The 21,019-nt window shown below is 43.9% G+C and overlaps 1 pseudogene; it reads right to left on the bottom strand.

Moving 5' to 3' along the window:
* Positions 1-7,369: 7,369 nt before the first annotated feature.
* LOC103278365 (uncharacterized) lies at positions 7,370-20,132 on the bottom strand (annotated as a pseudogene).
* Between the last annotated feature and the right edge of the window lie 887 nt (positions 20,133-21,019).

Below are 21,019 nucleotides of genomic sequence, written 5' to 3'. Positions count from 1 at the left end.
ATGAACCTTAGAAGCTTCTCCAGTAAACTTGGTTGGCAACGCCATGGCCGGAAGACGGATTCCGCGTTCCTTCAAACCCTTTATTTCTCCATCCTGTGCATTGAGCTTATCACGGATTCGGTCCACCTCATCCTTGTCGATGGTGTAGGTAATCGGCTGGCCGCTCGGCCCAGGTACGACTCCGGTAGACATTCTGGCCGAGGTTAATTGGTGCTTAGGGTGGCGGAGTCAAACTGTCACGACCCAGGCTACAGAGCACCAATAACCATACGCAGAGGCCAGATTCTATCTAATATCTTTATTAAGGAAATATATAAAGTTAGTAAAAGCAAATGTAAAAGTTAGTCCAGAAGTAGACCTTTCAGGGAAGGTCAAAATTAGTCCAAAGAAACAATGTCCAATATGAAATATTAAGGTCCAAAGTTGTAATCCAATAACCGAAACACTCACTTTGCCAGGCAAAGTGAGGGGAGATGACAAGGTCCTTTAGTCCATGAACTTGAGCAAGGCTAGGAAATAACTTGATACTTGAAACAAGGCTTGAAACGTGGAACAAGGTAACGAGGAACAAGAACAAGGTCCGTGGAATAACTTGGTAAAATCCGTGAAACAAGGCAAGGTTTAGTCCTGGGAAAACAAGGCAAGGTCCGTAGGTAAACAAAGGCTGGGAAACAGGAGCGAAGGCTGGAAACAAGGCAAGGCTTGAGCTGGAACGAGGCTTGAAACGGAGCGCGCTGTCCAGACACAACTCGCTCCGGAGGCTGACGAATTGACTCCGCAAAGTTACTCCGCGGGTAAAACACCTATATAGAGTCTAACTTTCCCGCCGAGAGCAGTTCTCTGGGAACCAGAAACGAAAGCTAATCTCTGAGACCAGATGTTTGACTCCTTAAAGATTCTCATGGAAAGCGGGCTTAATTGGCAAATTCTTAGCAATTATTCTCGCACTCCTGCGCGAGGCTGCTTCCAAGCCTCTCTGTTGTTTACAAAACTCATGGCGAGAAAACACTGGAGATGTAGCCTCAGTATTTGTTTGACATACTTCTGGAACATAATCCTCTTGCAGGTGCAAGGTTCCCAGATCTGGCTGGGAAGAATCTGTCTGGGAAGAATCCAGTTCTGACTGGGAAGGTAAAAAACCCAAGTTTTCTTCTTCATCAGGCATCACAATGTCATGAGCAGGACTACAAGGCCCATGGGTCATCAGAAGGTCTGCCATACCACAGACGCTGAATCCATCATCACCTTGCCCAAGAAATACTCAGACTTTTGGGATGTTTTCAATGAGAAGGAAGCCGAGAAACTGCCCCCGCATAGGCCTTATGATTGTGCCATTGACTTGGTGGAGGGGGCCCCGATCCCGCGAGGACACCTCTACTCCCTGACTGAACCAGAGCAAGAAGCTCTCAGGGAGTTCATAGAGTCAAACCTCCGCAAGGGGTTCATCAGACCCTCTCAATCCCCAGCCGCTTCCCCAGTGATGTTTGTGAAAAAGAAGTCAGGGGACCTACGCTTGGTGGTGGACTATAGAGCATTGAACAATATCACTAAGCGGAACCGCTATCCCCTGCCTTTGATCTTGGACCTATTAGACTGGCTTCGAGGGGCCAAGGTTTACACCAAGCTGGATCTTCGGGGGGCTTACAATCTAGTTCGCATCAGGGAGGGGGACGAGTGGAAAACTGCCTTCCAGACTAAATTCGGATTATTCGAGTCCCTGGTCATGAATTTCGGTTTATGTGGAGCTCCCGCAACGTTCCAGCATTTTGTCAATGATATCTTTCAGGATTATCTAGATCGGTTCTTGATCATCTACTTGGACAATTTTTTGGTGTTTTCTAGATCACAATCAGAACATGAGAACCACGTCAGAATGGTGTTACAACGATTGCGGGATCATGGACTTTATGCCAAGCTGGAAAAATGCGCTTTTGATCTACAAGAGGTAGATTTCCTGGGATACCGTGTCTCGCCACTAGGGCTCTCCATGGACCCGGCAAAGGTGTCAGCAGTATTGGAATGGCGGGCGCCAACCAACAAGAAAGAGGTGCAGCGTTTCTTGGGGTTCGCGAACTACTACCGCAAGTTCATTCCAGACTTTGCCCGCTGGTCTGATCCAAGCAGAGAAAGGGTTCCAGCAACTAAAGAAATTATTCACGTCCCAGCCAATTCTTCAGCACCCTGATCCTAAAACCCCTTTTGTTGTACAGGCTGACGCCTCCGATGTGGCAATTGGGGCTGTACTCTTGCAACCAGTGGGAGATCATCTTCACCCTTGTGCTTTTTACTCCCGTCAACTAACAGCCCCAGAGAGAAATTACACTATTTGGGAAAAAGAACTTTTGGCCATAAAGGCAGCCTTTGAAACTTGGAGACATTGGTTAGAAGGGGCCAAATTTCCCATTGAGGTCCATACTGATCATCGGAATCTAGAACATCTAAGAACGGCCCGCAAGTTAAATCAGAGGCAGCAGCGTTGGGCTTTATTCTTTGAGCGTTTTGACTTCCAGGTCCATTATGTAACCCCAGCTCAGACCAAGCAAGCAGATGCTCTATCACGGAAACCAGAATATGCTGCAGGGCGCAGAGAGACCTTTGAATCCCAATTGCTGCAGCCCGAGAACTTTGCCACGCTCACAGTGGGGAACACCAAATCCACTCCAATTGAATCTACTCCCTCTACTCCAGGGCCCCTTTGCGCTCAGGAAATCAGGGCCAGTCAACAGGCGGATGCCTGGGCTCAAGACCAACTTCGCCAAGGACTACATTTTCCCTTCTCACTTAAGGATGGGTTGCTTTGCTATCGAAATCATGTCTACATCCCTCCAGGACCGGGCAGGGAAAAGACACTTCGTCTGTGTCATGACTGCAAGCCAGCAGGGCATTTCGGATTATTTAAAACCATGCACTTAATCCTACGAGATTTTTGGTGGCCCAAGATCCGCAAGGATGTAGAAAAATATGTCAACTCCTGCCCGGTATGCCAGCGTTCCAAGACAAGAAGGAAGAAGCCCTCAGGGCTATTGCATCCCCTTCCTACACCATCTCGTCCATGGGAAATAATTTCCGCAGATTTCATCACTGATCTACCACCTTCCCTTGGATTCACCACGATCCTAGTGGTGGTGGACTTTTTTACCAAACTGGCCCATTTCATTCCCTGCGATGGCCTCCCCACGGCCAAAGAGACTGCAGATTTATTCCTTCAGCATATTTTCCGGTTACATGGATTGCCCAAGAGTTTGGTCACAGACCATGGATCTCAATTCACCTCTCGTTTCTGGAAGGCACTACAGGAACTATTGGGCATAGACTCTCGTTTATCTTCAGCTCACCATCCCCAAACGGATGGGCAAACTGAGCGCACCAATGCCACTTTGGAACAATACCTTCGCTGTTATGTAAACTATCAGCAGGACAATTGGGCTTCCCTGTTGCCGCTGTCGGAGTTTGCCTACAACAATGGTGTCCAGGCTTCTACTAAGGAAACCCCGTTCTTTGCAAACTACGGCTTTCATCCACGTTTCTTTCCTCCTGTCATTGAAACCTCAGAAGTCCCTGCAGCGGAGGACTGGCTGCAGGAACTCACAGCGGTGCAACAACTTTTGCTCCAGCAACTAGACCAAGCCAAGGAGGACTATAAACGCCACGCTGACACTCATCGCCAGCCGAGCCCCGAGATCAAGGTAGGAGATCGGGTTCTTTTGTCCACTCGCTTTTTGCCCTCCCACCGTCCCTGCCAGAAGCTAGATGCCCGTTTCATTGGTCCCTATCCAGTGGTGGTGCAACTTAACCCCGTGACTTTCAAACTTCAACTTCCGCGCTCCATGCGCATTCATCCAGTGTTTCATCGCTCCCTGCTCCTTCCGGCGGAAGGTGTGCGCCCTGATGCAGACCGGCCGGCCCCCACTCCTGTTTTGGTGGATGGGGAGGAGGAATTCGAGGTTCAGGACATTTTGGATTCTCGCTTCCACCGCCGCCGCCTTCAGTATCTCATTGACTGGGTGGGTTTTGGCCCTGAAGAACGCTCTTGGGAAGACGCTTCCACGGTCCATGCCCCCGACTTAGTCCGCCGCTTCCACCAGGCCTACCCCGCCAAGCCGCGGCCCCGCACCTTGGGGAGAGGGCCCATTTTGGAGAGGGGCCTTGAGGAGGGGGATAGTGTGATGACTCATGGGCCATGTAGTTCTGTTCCTAGCACTGTTGTGACAGATGAAGAGGAAAACTTAGGTTTCCCACCGTTTCAGCCAGAATTGGAGCTTTCTCAGCTAGAATTGGAGCCCTTGCACCTGCAGGAGATTTGCCTTCCAGAAGTCTGCCAAACAAACCCTGAGCAGAAATCTTCCCCATTTTCTCGCCGTGATTATTATAAACAACAGAAAGGCGCTCAGGAGGCGTCTCGCAGGAGCGCTAGGATTGCTGCCAGGCATTCAGCTGATTAAGCCTGCTTCCCATGGGAAACTTTAGGGAGTCATGCATCTGGACACAGAGAATGGCTTTCGGTTCTGGTTCCCCAGAGAAATGTTCTTTGGCGGGAAAACGAGACCCTATTTAGGTGTTTTGCCCACGTAGGAATCTTGCGGAGTCAATTCGTCAGCTTCGGGAGTAGGTTGTGTGTGGACTACGCTACTCCCGCGTCCAAGCCCTTTGTTCCCGTTTCCAGCCTTGCCTTGCTTCCCAGGACCTTGTCTTGCTCCACGGACCTTGCCTTGCTTCCCAGACCTCGCCACGAATTTACCACGGATCCTGTTCTTGCTCCTCGTTTCTTGTTGCCTTGAAATAAGCCTAGTGTTCCAAGAATCAAGTTTACCTCCTAGCCTTGCTTAAGTTTCATGGACTAAAGGACCTTGTCATCTCCCCTCACTTTGCTTGGCAAAGTGAGTGTTTCGGTTACTGGATTACAAATTTGGACCTTAATATTTCATATTGGACATTGTTTCTTTGGACTAATTTTGACCTTTCCTGAAAGGTCTACTTCTGGACTATTTTCTACACTTGTTTTTATTAACTTTATATATTACCACAATAAAGATATTAGATAGATTCTGGTCTCTGTGTATGGTTATTGGTGCTCTGCAGCCTGGGTCCTGACAGACGGGGTCACACTTCCTCTGAAGACACAGGTTCGCAGTCTGGGTGTTCTCCTGGATTCATTGCTGAGCCTGGAACCCCAGGTCTCGGTGGTGGCCAGGGAAGCCTTTGCACAACTAACACTTGTGCGCCAGCTGCGCCCGTACCTTGGGAGGTCTGACTTGGCCATGGTGGTCCATGCTCTGGTTACATTCCGTTTGGATTACTGCAATGCTTGCTACGTGGGGTTGCCTTTGAAGATGGCCCGGAAGCTCCAACTAGTACAATGGGCGAGAGCCAGATTAATAACTGGGGCGGCTTACAGGGAGCATACCACCCCCCTGCTAAGGCAGCTTCACTGGCTGCCGATATGCTATCGAGCCCATTTCAAAGTTCTGGTTCTGACCATAAAGTCCTAAACGGTTCTGGCCCAATTTACTTATCCAAACGCATCTCCTCCTATGAACCAGTAAGATCACTAAGATCATCTGGAGAGGCCCTGCTCTCGGTCCCACCTGCCTCACAGGTGCGGCTGGTGGGAACGAGGGACAGGGCCTTCTCAGTGGTGGCTCCCTGGCTGTGGAACACCCTCCCTGGAGATATCCAACAGGCTCCTACCCTTCTGGGTTTCAGAAGGGCCGTGAAAACATGGTTGTGTGCCCAAGCTTTTGATGAGTAAACGATAAAGTCGACATGGCCTGATTTAAGGATGAACTATGAGGATCTTGGATGAATGGAATTAATTATATATATGTTTTTAAGATTTTATAATGTATTTTAATAATGTTATTAACGGATTTATATGTATTGTTTTGCTTTTATGATTGTATTCTTTGGGCATTGCATTTTGCCAATTTTTGTAAGCCGCCCTGAGTCCCCTCGGGTGAGAAGGGTGGGATATAAATGTTATACATAAATAAATAAATAAATCCTAGGGTGGAGCTGGCGCATGCTGCCACTTTGACAACTTGGGAGGCCCCCCATGTTGCCATAGGAAGCAGTGGGGGGAAGCTGTGCAGCTGAGGCTTCCCCCATGGGATCAGCCTCCTCAGGAGCTGGGTGATGCATGGTGTGGGGTGGCAGGTTTCTCATGCCCCTCGATGAGGGTTGCCAGATTCACCACGGCGCATGCCGATTCGCGCAGCTGTGTGATGAGGTAATAAGATACAATCATAAAAATTCTAGTGAAAATTATAATTGGAGACATTGTAAAATTATTTTATGTTTTTGTTTATTTAGTATACCATCTTTATCACAGTATAAGATCCAAGGCTTCTGAAAGCCAAATTGGCTGCACAAAGAGCATACTGAGGAACTGCAAATATAGACAAGTGTCATACATGGATGGAAGGGCAGGTCACTGAACAGGAGTAGTTGAAGCTTGTAGGAACATTGTCAGGAAAGTTACAGCTAAGAATGAGGTGAGACTGAGCCTGGCAAAGAATGCTAAAAGCAGCAAAAATGATGTTTCTAGTTATGTTTGGAGCAAGAGCTGGAACAAGAAAAGAAAGATTCACAAATTGTTCAGTTAGAATGTTGAAGGATGATAAAGAGAAAGTAAATACTCAACTCCTATTTTGCTTATCTTGTCTCAAAAGAGAACTGTGTGGAATTACATGTATTGTGGCTAGTAAGTGGTCAAAATAACCAACTGTTTGGGTAATATTCAGTTACCTTAAATGAATTCAGATCCAAAGTGTCCTTGATAAAATGACAAACAGGGCTTAAATGAACCAAATGAAATTCAGCATAAAAATGCAAAGTTTGTCATTTGGGCAATGAATGAGTGAATGAAACAAACGAATGAATGAATGAACACTTACATGGGGATGCCTTCTCTGGCAGTAAATGTGAACAGGATTTAACAATTGTAGTCAATCAAAAGCTGAACATAAGCCAACAGTATAGTGCAGCTGCAAAAAGGAACCCGTGAAATTAGGCTGCAGTAACAGAATCATGGTTTCCAACTTATGACAAGTTCACTCTATTTTCTGGACTACTGTGTCAGGTTATGGGCTTTATGACTTTATGAAGGATATAGACCACTGAAATGATTTCACAGGAGGGCAAGAAAATGGTCAGCAGAACATAAGCACTCTGAGAAAAAAGTAGAAAAAACTACATATTTTTAGCCTGGAATATAGAAATGCATGACAGCAGATTTTAAACATCTGAAGAAAGCTAAGAGCAAAGCAACAACAAAAATCCTCATTCTCTCTAGCCCTCAAAGGCAAGATTGAAGTTAAATAAGAGATTTTGGTTGAGCAGTAAGAGAAACAGCTTGGCTTGGAATTTTTTTTGGGGGGGGGGGGAATGCTTGTCATTCCAAGCATGACAACTGATTGGGGAACTCTGGGAGTTGTAGACAATTCCAAGCTCAACTATTTATGCTACCAATAGTGGTGACACAACTTGCAGGAAATCTTCAAGAAAATGCTAATTAGCCATCTTCCAGTCTTCTTGTTCTTGTTCTTTTTCTTCTTGTTCTTCTTCTGCAGCATTTGTCCTGCTTGATAAGGGGATCCGCTTTATCAATTTGTTTGCACAATTTCTCCTTTTTGTGTGTCTGATCAGGGTGTATGCTAGCAGTCTTCAGATCGCTCCAGCCAGTGTTGCTTTGGTCATCCCTTTGGTCTCTTGCAAGACACTTCTAAATCAAGAACAATCTTGCGAATGGACTCATCTTCAGCTTGGAGAGTATGATTATACCATCTGAGGCATGATTCTCATAGTTTGTCAGCAATTGGAGGAATACCAAAGCGTTGCCGGATGTTATAGTTGTGGATGTGGTCAAGGCGTGTGATACCAGCTGTAAGTCATAGTATCCTCATCTCCATAACACTGAGGTGGTGTTTTGTTGCTGGCTAACATTTGGCTCCATATATTGCGGCAGGTCTTACAACAGTTCAATAGATTTTTGATTCCAGGTGATCAGGCATCTTCTTGTCGAAGAGTACACCTGCTACTGAGCGCCATTTCATCCAAGCTGCATTAATCCGTGTGGTGGCTTTGTCAAAAAGGTTGCCACCTGAAGTTATCATCGATCGGAGATACTTAAAAGTGTTGACTTTTGGGAGATCCATCCTGTCTCTTCTATCAGTCTGCTTCTCATTGGTTGTCAAGAACTCCATCTTTTTGACGTGAAGACCGAATTGCGTCAACCGATCACACCATGCTTGCACTTGATGTTCAAATTCTTCCTTGTCCTCAGAAGCAAGCATCATGTCATCAGCATACAGCAAAGTTCAATGTGCTAGTTTCTGCATCCATTACAACAACAAAAAGGAGGGGAGAAAGGGCTGAGCAGTGATGGACACCAATGGTGATGGGGAACTCTGATGATGTGCTAGTAGCAGCTTGCACCCTGTTTTTTGGATCACTGTACAAAATCTGAACCCAATTGACCAGTTGAATTTTGTGGTCGATGACACTTTCAAAGACCTTCACAGTATGGGATATCAGGCAGATAGGCTGGTAAGTTGTACAGTCCACAGGCCTGCCTTTCTTCTTCCAGATTGATATAGTCGTACTTTGGTGCCAGTCAATGAATGTCTTTTTTTGGGCAACAATCTGATTGAACAATTGCATCAACCAGCCAACACGGTTCTTGCATCTCAATTTCCACAGCTCTGCTGCTAGGTTATAAGGTCCAGTCATTTTGAGGGTTCATGCACTTCAGTGCTGCCTCATTTTTTTTCACAGTGATCAACCGTACAGGGCCAGAAGTTTGTGCAGCTTGAGGGATGGGTGGATGGTCAAATTTCTTGGTGAATATTTTCTAAAAGTGATCGCACCACCAGTTCATCACTCTCTTTTAATCCATCTGAAGCTGACCATTCCCGTCATTAATGCCATGGAATTTCTCCACATCTTCGGCCTGATGCTGATAGGATTTTGCCAGTCGGTAGATAAAACGTTTGCCATCTTTAGTGTAAAGCTTCTTGTTTAGCTCGTCATAGCGAGCTAAGCACTATCTCCTAGTGATGCTCTAATTCTGGATTTCCTACATCAAGCAAGTAGTTGGATGGAAGGCTTATCTACACAAGGATGAAAACCTGGACCTGAGTTGACCCCTGGCTATTCCACTTCTGATGACTATTGCAAGTTATGCCATAATAAACTGCCTTTGCCCCATTTCAAGAAAAATCAAAGGATACTCTTGAGTTGTTTGAAACTCAGAAGTACCCCATGGCTTTGAGGCAGTGTGAAGAGCTGGATCATTTATGATTTGGATTTGTTCACTGACCAGATTGGACATTGCCACAATCAACTCTCCCCCCTGCATTCATTATCATAGGGAAAAGGGAATAGATTGTGCCCGTGTAGCCATTGTTGCTGCTCCCAGACAACCTCAGGTCACCGTGTGAGTGCCTTACTGTTGTGGGTACCCAATGTTGACATCAGCAGTAGTGTCTGCATAACTAGGAGGAATTGGTTCCCTCTTTCTTCCTAGTTGTGTAGGCACCTCTGCTGATGACAGACTGGGATGACTACAATGACCAGGATCTCACATGGTGTTCTGTGGCCACCTGAGAGTGGTGATAGAAACACAAAAGATGAAGTGATGGCCTTGTGAAGCCAATGCAATCTTGGCCCAGCTGGACCGTGTGGACTTGCACACACTGCTGTAGTGGCTTCAGAAGCATGCATGTGGTCATCCCCAGGGAGTTTCTGCTCTAGACCCGCCTTGGATTTACTGGCCAGTGTAGACATTACCTGAGTACCTCACAAGATGTACAGCATAGAGTTGTTTTAGGGTAGTATTTTTTGGTGAATGGCTGCCTGGAATTTTATTTTTTAAAGACAATCTGAGGTACTTGGGGAGCTTTAGAAGCCATTTTGATCCACACCAGTTCAATGATTGGACGTTTTAAAAGTAGCTCAATTTTCTGCTTATTGTTGGAAATGCAGAGAAGTTCATTCTCTGACGTCTGTCCTCCTCTCTTAGTACTGGATAAAATGATACAGGCTTTTTAGTAAGTGCAATCTTTTTGATAAAATATATATTATTGTATGCATGGAAACCTATTATCTTTCTTGGGTCTTCTTATTATACAACAGTTTGGTCCAACTGCTGCTCTGTAATCAATGGAACTGAAACAAATAATAGTCAAATCCATTTTCCTAGTACACTTTTTGAAAAAGCATTAGACAGAAAAAACCTAGCTTTTAAAAATGATTACTAAGACATGTAACAATAAAATACATTGATGTGTGCTTCTAAAATAACAGGTTTGTTATTGTTCATAGCTGCATTTATTTAGTTTCTTTTTTTTGAAACATGTCATCTCTCTATCTTTTTATTTTATTTATTTATTTATTTTACAAAAGATGTCTCTTGGATAGAAACACAATTCAGATGGTTATTCTGATTTTCTGTTGGCAGGCATTCTTCTGCTAAAAAGGAGTCCACTTTGACAATGACAGTATGGGATTGCATGTCAAAATAATTTTAGTTATACTTTTGTACCAATTCAGTTCTCTGAAAATAAGAGAACTAATTATAGAGCTCTGACAAAGCTGGTGTCTTGCTGTAACCAATATACTGTAACTTAGAACCTAAGAGCTGTTGCACTGTATTTTTTAGAGCAAGGAAGTCTTTCCCTCTATCCTGGAATGTTCATAAACTTGACATATAGGATAAAGCCATAGGCGTCCTCTTACTCAAGAAGATAGCTAATGACTGCCCTATCCATGGACAGAATAGCAGTAACAATTCACTGTACCATAGTCTTTCCTAGTGCAGGATTTTGGTATCCTGTTTGCTTTGTTGTATGCCTGGACACCTCATTATCTCCAGTTCCTAGAACAGTGGTTCTCAACCTGGGGTCCTCAGATGTTTTTGGCCTACAACTCCCAGAAATCCCAGCCAGTGTACCAGCTGCTAGGATTTCTGGGAGTTAAAGGCCAAAAATAGCTGGGGATCCCAGGCGAACCACTGTCCTAGAAGAATACTCTGTGGGACCTCAACATTTGTCTCTTTTCCTTTTCCTTTAACTAGAATAATGTTGACAAGTCCACATTGCTCTCCAGGATGTTTCTCAGTGAATTTATGATAGCAATCATTCAACAATCTAGCATGGGAGCTTATTTTAAAGATATTTCTGTTTAACATTTCATTTCTTAAAAAAACCTCTAGACAAATATTTTGAATCCTGGTGATCCTATTATTACTACTGCATGGTCATTGTGATGACAACAACAACGACAATGACAAACTAAATGCTTCATTATCATTTAATTCATAATATAGGTAAGAACCAATAAACAGGGTATGCTAGTGTGTTCCCTTTTTGTATTGTTTGCTTTGTGTGCACATAGGGTTGGTGTGCACATGAGTTTGGATACAGGCATTTACCAACCATGTGTTGATCTATGAGCCAGAATTTCCATACCAATACCAGAATCCTAGGAATGGCATGTAAAGACCCAGCTGTGCAAATACCTACCGTGGTCAAACAACCATCAGGACATATAGTACACCTGCTCCTCACTAGGCAAGACCATGCAACACGACACTCCCTAAGTCCCCTTACAGGACCCATATACACTACCAGTGCCCTATGGATATTGGTTACCCAATCCACGACCCATGCCAACCACCACACAAAGTTGTGATAAAATTGTTTTGCAACTGCATAACATAACACAGAATATAGGGAGGGTGAGTGGGTGGCCAAACCAGTCAGCCAATTGATTCTAACCATGACTTTATGTCAATTGGCCGACTCTTCCTGCCAACAAGAGCTGTCGCTTCCCCAAGCTGCAATGGTTTTGGGAAGAAGGATGGTTCCAACTAGGAGCTCAGCTCATTGCACTCCTGCCCCGCCACACAATCACGTCTGCCCAGAAAGCTTGGTACCATGTAAAGTGGGGCAGAAGAGAATTAACAGGACTGCCCCTTTCAAATGGAACAGCTGGAGGGTAGGACTAATGTTTTTCCTGATAGATGTGTAACTGCATATAGATCTATCATACCGAGAAATACAAATGAGGCATATACACATGTGGCAGCTGCTAACATTATCAAAGGTAAGTGAATAATAAAGAAACTCACTAAAACACATTTCTAGATATAATTACTACAATTATCCATATTTTTACATTATGGTATATCTAATCTCAAACTTTGGTCCTCTAGGTGTTTAAACTTCAACTTCAGGATTCCTGACTGTTGACCAAGTCAGCTAGGGCTTCTAGGAGTTGAAGTCCAAAACATTTAGAGGACCAAAATTTGAAAATCTGTGGTCAAAGCATTTCTTTAGGTCGACATGATGAAATAACCTTTTGAGAAGTCTGATAAATTACTGGAAGAAACAGGCATCACATTTTTGTAAGTCTCTATTTTTATGTTTCTAAATCCTACATGTCATAAAACTAGCAGATACTTCTTCATGACCAGAATAAAAAATTAGTTGAGAACAGTTTTTGACTTCCAAATTACTTAGTTACTCTGTTGCTCTGGATATATGCACAGACAATATGTTAGTCAATGGGAGGGGGAAGCATTCTCTGCACTTAATTATGATTTACTTTAAAAAATCGGGTTCTAAACCTCCACACATGCAAATGTTAGAAGTTGAAGAAGGGAACTTAAATCTTCAAATCATTTTTCTGAATGAAAACATATCTGTGCCATAAAGAGCATCTGTTTTCCAGATGCAATGATTTATAGTGCTATCTATGGTCACTCCAGACATTTTATTGCTGCTGTATTCATTCACCCAGATATGCATCTATCACATTCTAATGACTTATAAAATGGAGATCAAGATTAGCAGTGCAAAGGTAATGTATGCTCCCATATGGTATCCTGAGTGCCTTGTCATTCTTTTTAGACACAGCATCTCATACCACAGAAGAAAACGTCACATCTGTGGTATGAGCAGCAGCAGGATTTGTTTATGAAAATGTTTCTAATATGCTTTCTACTTTGAGATCTTAAGGCGTCATACAATTAGAAGAATATAAACAATTCAATTCTAGGTAAAAATATGAACCAACTTAAATAGGGTGAAGGCACATTAAGAAGATCACCAAGGTAACCTTGGTGCCTAGAAACCAACACTGATGTCATTCAGGCTTCATGGGGGGGAGGGCATTCCATGAATGAAGTGCTGGAATGGAGAAGTCCCTTTCTACTGTGCCTCTATCTTATATTGCCCCATTAGTGTGGCACAGTGGAGATTTGTTTTCAGGCAGTTATAGATAGAGTGAGGTGCTCTTTAAAGTATCAAGGACCCAAGCCAGATAGAGCTTTCAGTGCCATCACAATTACCTTGAATTCAGGTGGCAATCAAACTACTGTCATTGCAGCTCCTTTAAAGCCAGTTATGTGTTGTCTATGGGCCTCATTACAAAGGTCAGGCCAAGTCTCCTGCTTTGCCTGGTATTGCAGCAAAAAGAGAGGGGCAGTGGGGCGAATCTGTTGGTCTGCTCGCAGTTCCCTCTTGGCAACGCTTTCACCATCACATGGGGGGAAGTGTCATCCTCCAGGAGAGGACCCATGTTGGCTCCATTGGAGCCAGCATAACACAGGAACCCTCCCATGTTGTGGAGAAAGCCTCCGGCGATGCTTTCAGCCTGATTGAGAGGCAGGGCCCCTACTGGAAGTTACACAACATCTGTGATGGCTGGCGTAAGGCTCCGTCCAGAAGCTGGGTGAAAGCATCCTAGGTCGCTAAATTCAATCCAATCTGATGAGGTTCTATATCACACTTTGGCCAACAATCTTCCCACTGCAGTTTGCACTAGTTGTAGCTTCCAAATCATCTTCAAGGGCAGTCCTATGTAAAGACCAATGAAATAATTTAACGTGTAAATTACTAGTGCGTGAACTACTGTGGCTAAGTTATCCTCAGTTGCTGACTCCTCAGTAAAAAACTGGTTTCAAGCACTGTGAACCACAGAATACACTTGGTCCTCCGGAGACAACATGCCATTTTAAGAAGTCACATATAAAGTATTAAGATATAAGTGTACACTGCAAAACAGAAACTAGCAATTAAATAAGACCACTATCTAAATATGATTCAACAACATTGTTTCAAAATTAACTAAAACATTAAAATCACAGAATTATCTAGTTAATATAGATATATCTCACTGTTTTGCCAAATCTATCAGATATGATACATAAGAGTCATCTATGTGAAGTAAATTAGATTGAGAATTAGCAAATATTCTGTGCTTTTTTATATTCTTTCAAAATGCAGGGGAAATATCTTAACTGTGTTCCTTGATGCCTTTTGTTCTGAGTACTAAACAAATATCAAACAATTCCACTTCTAATCCAACTGGTTATTTAAACACTAGTTAGGACACAGCTCAAATTAGATGTTCCATATTATTTTACTGTTTCTTGAAAAGGGCACAAATTAATTGGAAAGAATGCAGACGCCAAAATGTTGTGTGTGTGTGTGTATCCACTGCAAATGACAGCAGAGCTTTTTTTCTTTTTTCTCACTACAGTGCTTCTTCTTACAACATGTGAGAAGTAATACATAACACTAGATTAGAAAGCAACTGTTTTCAGTCACTTTTTGAAAGGAAACTATGTATGTCTTTCTCATAGTATGTGCCTATATGACAGCTTTGGGATATTGGCAAAGCGAACCATTTAAAATGCCATAAAAATTGTTATAAAGAAAATGGGTAAATGCTTTTTCCCAAAAGTCTTTGGGAAGGAGAGTCATGTGCAATAACATTAAGCCACAGGGAAAATATTTGAAAATTAGTATATGGTTTTTATTATTACTAGCTTGGGGACCCGGCGGTGCCTGGGTTATTAGAAGAAGGCACTGTTTGTTTTGGGATGTTAGGAAATATCACTTAAGTTTGGTCCAGATCTGACGTTGGCTGGGTTCAGCGCTTACTGGATAAGGGTGAACTACAACTTCCAGATTCCCAGGACAATCACCCCCAAAGCAGGCCTGTAGGCACAATCGGCCATGTTGGGTCTGTGTGCCAAATGTGGTCCACATCTGATGTCAGCAGGGTTCACTACTTTCTGGATGCAGGTGAACTATAACTCCCAAAATAAAGGTCAATTCCCCTAAACTCCTGCAGTTGTTTAGTTGGTCATGGGGCATCTCTGTGACAAGTTTGGTCCAGATCAGTCGTCGGCTGGGTTCAGTGCTGTCTGGATAAAGGTGAAATACAACTCTCAGAGCAAAGGTGAATCACCCCAAAACCAGGCCTGTATACACAGTTGGCCAAGTTGGGGCTGTGTGCCAAGTTTGGTCCAGATCTGAAGTCGGCTGGATTAAATGCTGTCTGGATAAGGGTGAACTATAATTCCCAGAGCAAAGGTCAATCAACCTGAAACCAGGCCTGCATGCACAGTTGGCCATGTTGGGGCTGTGTTGCAAATGTGGTCCAGATCTGAAGTCAGCTGGGTTCAGTGGGTGCAGGTGAACTACAACTTTCATATGCAAGTGCCATTGTCCATGGTCCATCCTCCTCCAAATAATTCCAGGATGTAGGGTGGGTCATGGGTGGTCTGTGTTCCAAGTTTGGTTGAGATCTGATGTCAGCTGGGTTCCGTGCTGTCTGGATAAGGGTGAACTACAACTCTGAGATCCGAGGTAAATCACCCCCAAACCAGGTGTGTATGGCACAGTTGGCCATGTTGGGTCTGTGTGCCAAGTTTGGTCGAGATCTGACATCAGCTGGGTTTAGTACTTTCTGGATGCAGGTGAACTATAACTCCCAAAATCAAGGTCCATTCCCACTACCCCCTGTGGTATGTTCAGTTGGTCATGGGGCTTCTCTGTGCCAAGTTTGATCCCAATCCATTGTTGGTGGGGGTCGAAGTACCAGTGAAAGTACTGCAAGTCCCATCATCCATGGCAAGTGTGGTCCAGATGCATTGTTGGTTGGGTGGACATTACTCCCTGGATATAGGTCAAGTACAAGTCTTGTAAATCATGGTGTGAATTCTCCCCTAACCTCTTGTTCAGTTGCTGATCAATTCCTCTGTTCACTGAGTGCCATGAAATGGTATGAAAAGGTTAACGTAGAGGCGGTGGGCGGTGTCATGCAAATGAAAGAACCCATGGATGTCCATTCTGGAGGAAAAACAAAACATCTAGGATGAAATGGGCCCCACATGAAAGCCTTCACTTGGGTGGGGGGCAGAATGGTATTTGTGGAGGAAACTAGCAGCATTTGGGCTGCATGTTCATAGCGCTCACTATAACCTGCAAAGTCAGATGAGGGAGTGACTTGGTGGCTCCACAGCACTGGAAACTATAGCTTGTTTGTGGAGGCAGGAGGCTGTCTGTGTGAGCAGACACCTGTGCCACATACACACATACAGATTTTTCACTTTTATTATGGACTAGCTTGGGGACCTGGTGGTGCCCGGGTCCTTTGAGAAAGGCCATGTTTTCCCGTGTTCCAAGTGTAGCCTCGATCCAATGTCAGCTGGGTTCAGTGGATCCATATGCAAGTTCCATCATCCATAGTCCATCCTCCTCCAAACAATGCCAAGATGTAGAGTGGGTCATGGCTGGTCTGTGTGCCAAGTTTGTTCTTGATCAGTCATGGGTGTAGGTTGCAGTGGTCTCAGGAAGTGAATGAAAATACTGTAAATCCCATCATTCATGGTCCGTTGTCCCTCAAAACACAGCAGGACATAAAGTGGGTGATAAGGGGTATGTGTGCCAAGTTTGGTCTTCATCAGTCATTGGTATGGGTTGCAGTGGTCTAAGGAAATGAGTGAAGATACTTTAAATCCCATCATCCCTGGTCCATTGTTCCCGCAAACTGGAGGAGGAAGTAAAATGGGCCACATTGTACCTGTGTGTCAAATTTGATACAGTTTTGTCATTCATGGGTATCACAGTGGTCTGTGGAAGGTGAATTGGGTGAGGTTACTGGAAATCCCATCATCCATGGTCCATCCTTCCCCAAACCGCACCAGGACATAAAGTGGGCAACATTGCACCTGTGTGTCAAGTGTTTGGTACAGTTTTGTCATTAATGGGCATCACAGTGGTCTGTGGGAGGTGAATGGGATGAAATGTACTGCAAATCCCATTACCCTTGGTCCATCCTCCCACAAACTGCTGCAGCATGTAAAGGGTGTCATTTGGGATATGTGTGCCAAGTTTGGTTCAGTTCTATCATTTATAGTAGTTGTTGTGGTCTCTTTCTTTCTTTCTTTCTTTCTTTCTTTCTTTCTTTCTTTCTTTCTTTCTTTCTTTCTTTCTTTTTTAATTGATATACCGCTCTTCTCCCCCAGGTGGACCCAGAGCAGTCTTACACAATGGCAGAATTAGATGCCACATATGATACAAATGTAGTAAAACCAAACCAAAAACACAATTAAAAGCCAGTATCCAAATCAAATTAAAACAATAAAAACCATGTGACCATTACAATAGGGGCAGTAGAATTGAGCCAGAGTTAGAGCCAATCTGTGTTCAACTTCATATTAATCCACAGAATCCATCAGGTCATATCACCTCACATCCTAGGATGGGCCAAAAGCTTGGTCCCTCATCCAGGTCTTCAGCTGCTTCCTAAAAGACATGAGTGAGGGGGCTTCCCTAATCTCTCTTGACAAGGAGTTCCACAGTTGCGGAGCCACCACTGAAAAAGCCCTGTCTCTCGTCCCCACCAACCACACCTGTGACGGCGGAGGGACCGAGAGCAGGGCCTCACTCGAAGACCTTAATCTGTGGGACGGCCCATAGCAGGAGATACGTTCCGAGAGGTAAGTTGGACCAGAGCTGTTTAATGTTTTGTAGGCCAAAGCCAGCACTTTGAATTGTGCCCGGAAGCTAATAGGCAGCCAGTGGAGCTGCTTCAACAGAGGAATTGTATGCTCCCTGAATGGCCTGCATCTTGCCTGCTCCTTGAAGAAAACCTCAGCAGATGCTGAATGGGTTTTTAATCCCCTTTCCCCAAAAGTGGAATTGGAATTCTTTGGAGTATTTTGGATTTCCAGATAAGGGAGACTCAGTCTGTAAACCTGAATTACAAATGGCACCAGTGAATCAGAGTCATTACTTAATGTACACTTTTCCTATTGATTTTGTTCTTTTTCATAGGCAGGTTATTTTACTGCTCGCTTTATTCTTTTCTTACTAAATCTGTCTTGTTCCCTTTTTGCTGCCATACTTCTCAGAAATTTGTTGGAGGGGAATTAGCAGAGACCCTGAAAAATAAAACCAGATTATTAAAATGTATTTATGTTGTATTTCTCTCTTACAACTAATGCCTATATTAAAGTGCATAAAATACTAATGAAGACACAGGGCAGTAGTGACTTGCAGCAATTGATTTGCAGTGGGGTTTACATGCTCACCCTTTGCCATATGGATTTAATATCACCACTGATTTACACCTACTACCAGATGACATTCTTCTCTAAAGTCATCCTCTATTATTTGAAGATTTAGTATTTCAACATCTGATTCTCTTTTACTCAAGAGATTTAATTTCATTCTCAGCATATCCGTGACTTCAAGGATTTTGCATGCATATAGCTATGGGCAATGCTTTACTTTCATTCTGCTAGCTCCTCCTAATTTCAGAGTTATGGAAGTCAAGCTGAAAAGATGTGCTGACTCCGACGAGATATTTATGCTCAATGTTATGGCAGCCTGGGATTACAGATTTTCTAGATTTTCTTCATGAGGTATCAATTACATGGGTGAAAAAGACTGAGGTGAATTACTGCTTAATACTACTTTGTAGGGAATCTTTCTTTCATTCTTTTTTTGCAGTACACTATAAAAAGAAACCCTGCTACAGCTGTGAACCATCCACCACAAATTGCAATTGGGGGAAAATACTGAGTTTCCTGTAAAATAGTATAGAAAACTTGTGGCCTTCCAGATGTTGTTGAACTGGCTCAACATAGCTAGCATTGCCTATGGCGAGGAATGATGAAAATTTAGTCAAAAAAGGTTGGAGGGCCACAACCTGTTCCATGCTGCAAATCTGTGCGGGGTGATCAGGTTTGTTAAATCTGCTTTTTAAGTAGGTTCCTAAGATCAGCTAAACAATATAACATGTGAAAGATACACACTTTTTTTTTAATGGACACACACATTAGAAATTGGCCCATTCACTTCCATTTCTTATTCTATGCTTCTATATATTTTATACTGTTTAATTTTGTACAATTGATACACACAGTCAACTTTATTTATTTATTGATTTACTCTATTTATACCCCGTCTTTCTCTTTTAGAAATAATCACACCAGAATTCTTCTACTCACCAATTTTAAATTCCATAATCCTTTTTGAGATGTATGCTGCTCAATTAGGTGTAATAGAACCCAACACAGTTCTGTAATTTATATCTAGGAATCAGATCCCAAGTACAAAATCAAAGATATTACATAGCCTTAGCTAAAACTGAGTTTTTAAATAAGAAACCCTTGTGCTGGCAGGACTGCTGACCAAAAGGTCAGCGGTTCAAATCAGGGGAGTGAGTTCCCGTTTGTCAACTCTATCTCCCCATGCGGTGACATGAGAGATGCCTCCCACAGGATGGGAACATTAAACATCCAGGTGTCCCCTGGGCAACGTCCTTGCAAATGGCCAATTATCTCACACTAGAAGCGACTTGCAGTTTCTCAAGTCACTCCTGACAACAAAGAAAAAAGCTAAAACTGATTATAGTACTAAGAAGCTAGGAAACATGAAAGCACAAGAGCAAATGCCAATCCATTTGGTAAAATACTGTAAGATTGACTTGTAAATTTAGTTGTAACTTGTCACTAATTCAGACAGCCTGGATTACTTTGCTCAGAAGGCTGCCGGAGACCTGTTGTACCCCCTGGATTGTGTAAAAAGGCTGTTGTATTATTGATGGTTGACCCAGTCCCACACCCCATGTGGAAGATGTTTTGTGGGTGCACCGCTCACAAGACCACTGTGCGCACGGGGATTTGATTGCTTGCGTCTGCGCGAGCGATCGACACTCTGCTCATGCGCACAGCAGCACCGGCCATTTTGGGCGATGGTGCAGTGCACATGTGCAGAGCGTAGATTGCTCGCGTGGACACGAGCGATCAAAGCCCCGTGCGTGCATGTGTCCATTTCGCCGGAGGCTGCTAAACGCAGGCGCAGATCAGCCAGCGATCTGCGCCTGCATTAAGCCCAGGCTGCATTTTGGGCGATGGTGCTGTGCAGTTTGGCACGGAGCTTCGATTGCTCATATGGCCGCGAGCAATCGAAGCCCCGTGCCAACAGCGGCGGTGCGGCGGCATCGGCGGCGCTACGGGGGCGCTGTCGACGCCTCGACAACACCCCTATCGGTGTGCGCCTGAAGTGGCCGCTTCAGCGGCCTCTACGTTCAACCGCCCCTGCTTACATTCATGTGATTGTTCTGCTGGCTGGCAAGGCGAGATGAGGACCCCATGCCTCACCCTGAAGAGGAGCCACCATCCGTGTGATAAGGTCCTAAAGGGATTTGGCTCAGTGCTATGGAATCATGGGAGTTTCCATTTTACAAGGTCTTTAGCCTTCTCTGCCAAAGAATACTGGTGTCTCACTACAACTCCCAGGCTTCCATAACATTGAAACATGGCAGTTAATGTGGTATCACACTGCAATAGTTCTATAAATGCTATAGTATACATGTACTAAAAGTGCTTGTGGCTAGTCTTAATTCTGTAATTAGTCTTGAAGAAGACTCTTTTACAATTTGAATTACAACTCCTTGAAGCCCTAGGTAGCTTCAAACTCAGTGAAGAGTCTTCCAAACTCTTCATTGGACTGGCTGACAAACCATATCTGGGATAATTGGAAGCAGGGTTGTAGGACAACTTTTCATATGGAGACCAATATGATGGGAAATTTCATTCTGTCACCCTGGAGACATGCTTTGGAAACAGGAGGAATATTTGCCAACTTTGAACTCGAACTGGGAAGGGTGGAGGCAAAACAACTGGTTTCATCCTCCTCAATATTCTGAGAACACTTTG

Source organism: Anolis carolinensis, chromosome 3 (assembly GCF_035594765.1).
Source record: "Anolis carolinensis isolate JA03-04 chromosome 3, rAnoCar3.1.pri, whole genome shotgun sequence".
Classification (NCBI taxonomy): Eukaryota; Metazoa; Chordata; class Lepidosauria; order Squamata; family Dactyloidae; genus Anolis; species Anolis carolinensis.
Note: the sequence above shows the minus strand (reverse complement) of the source record. Positions and strands in the feature narration are given on the sequence as shown.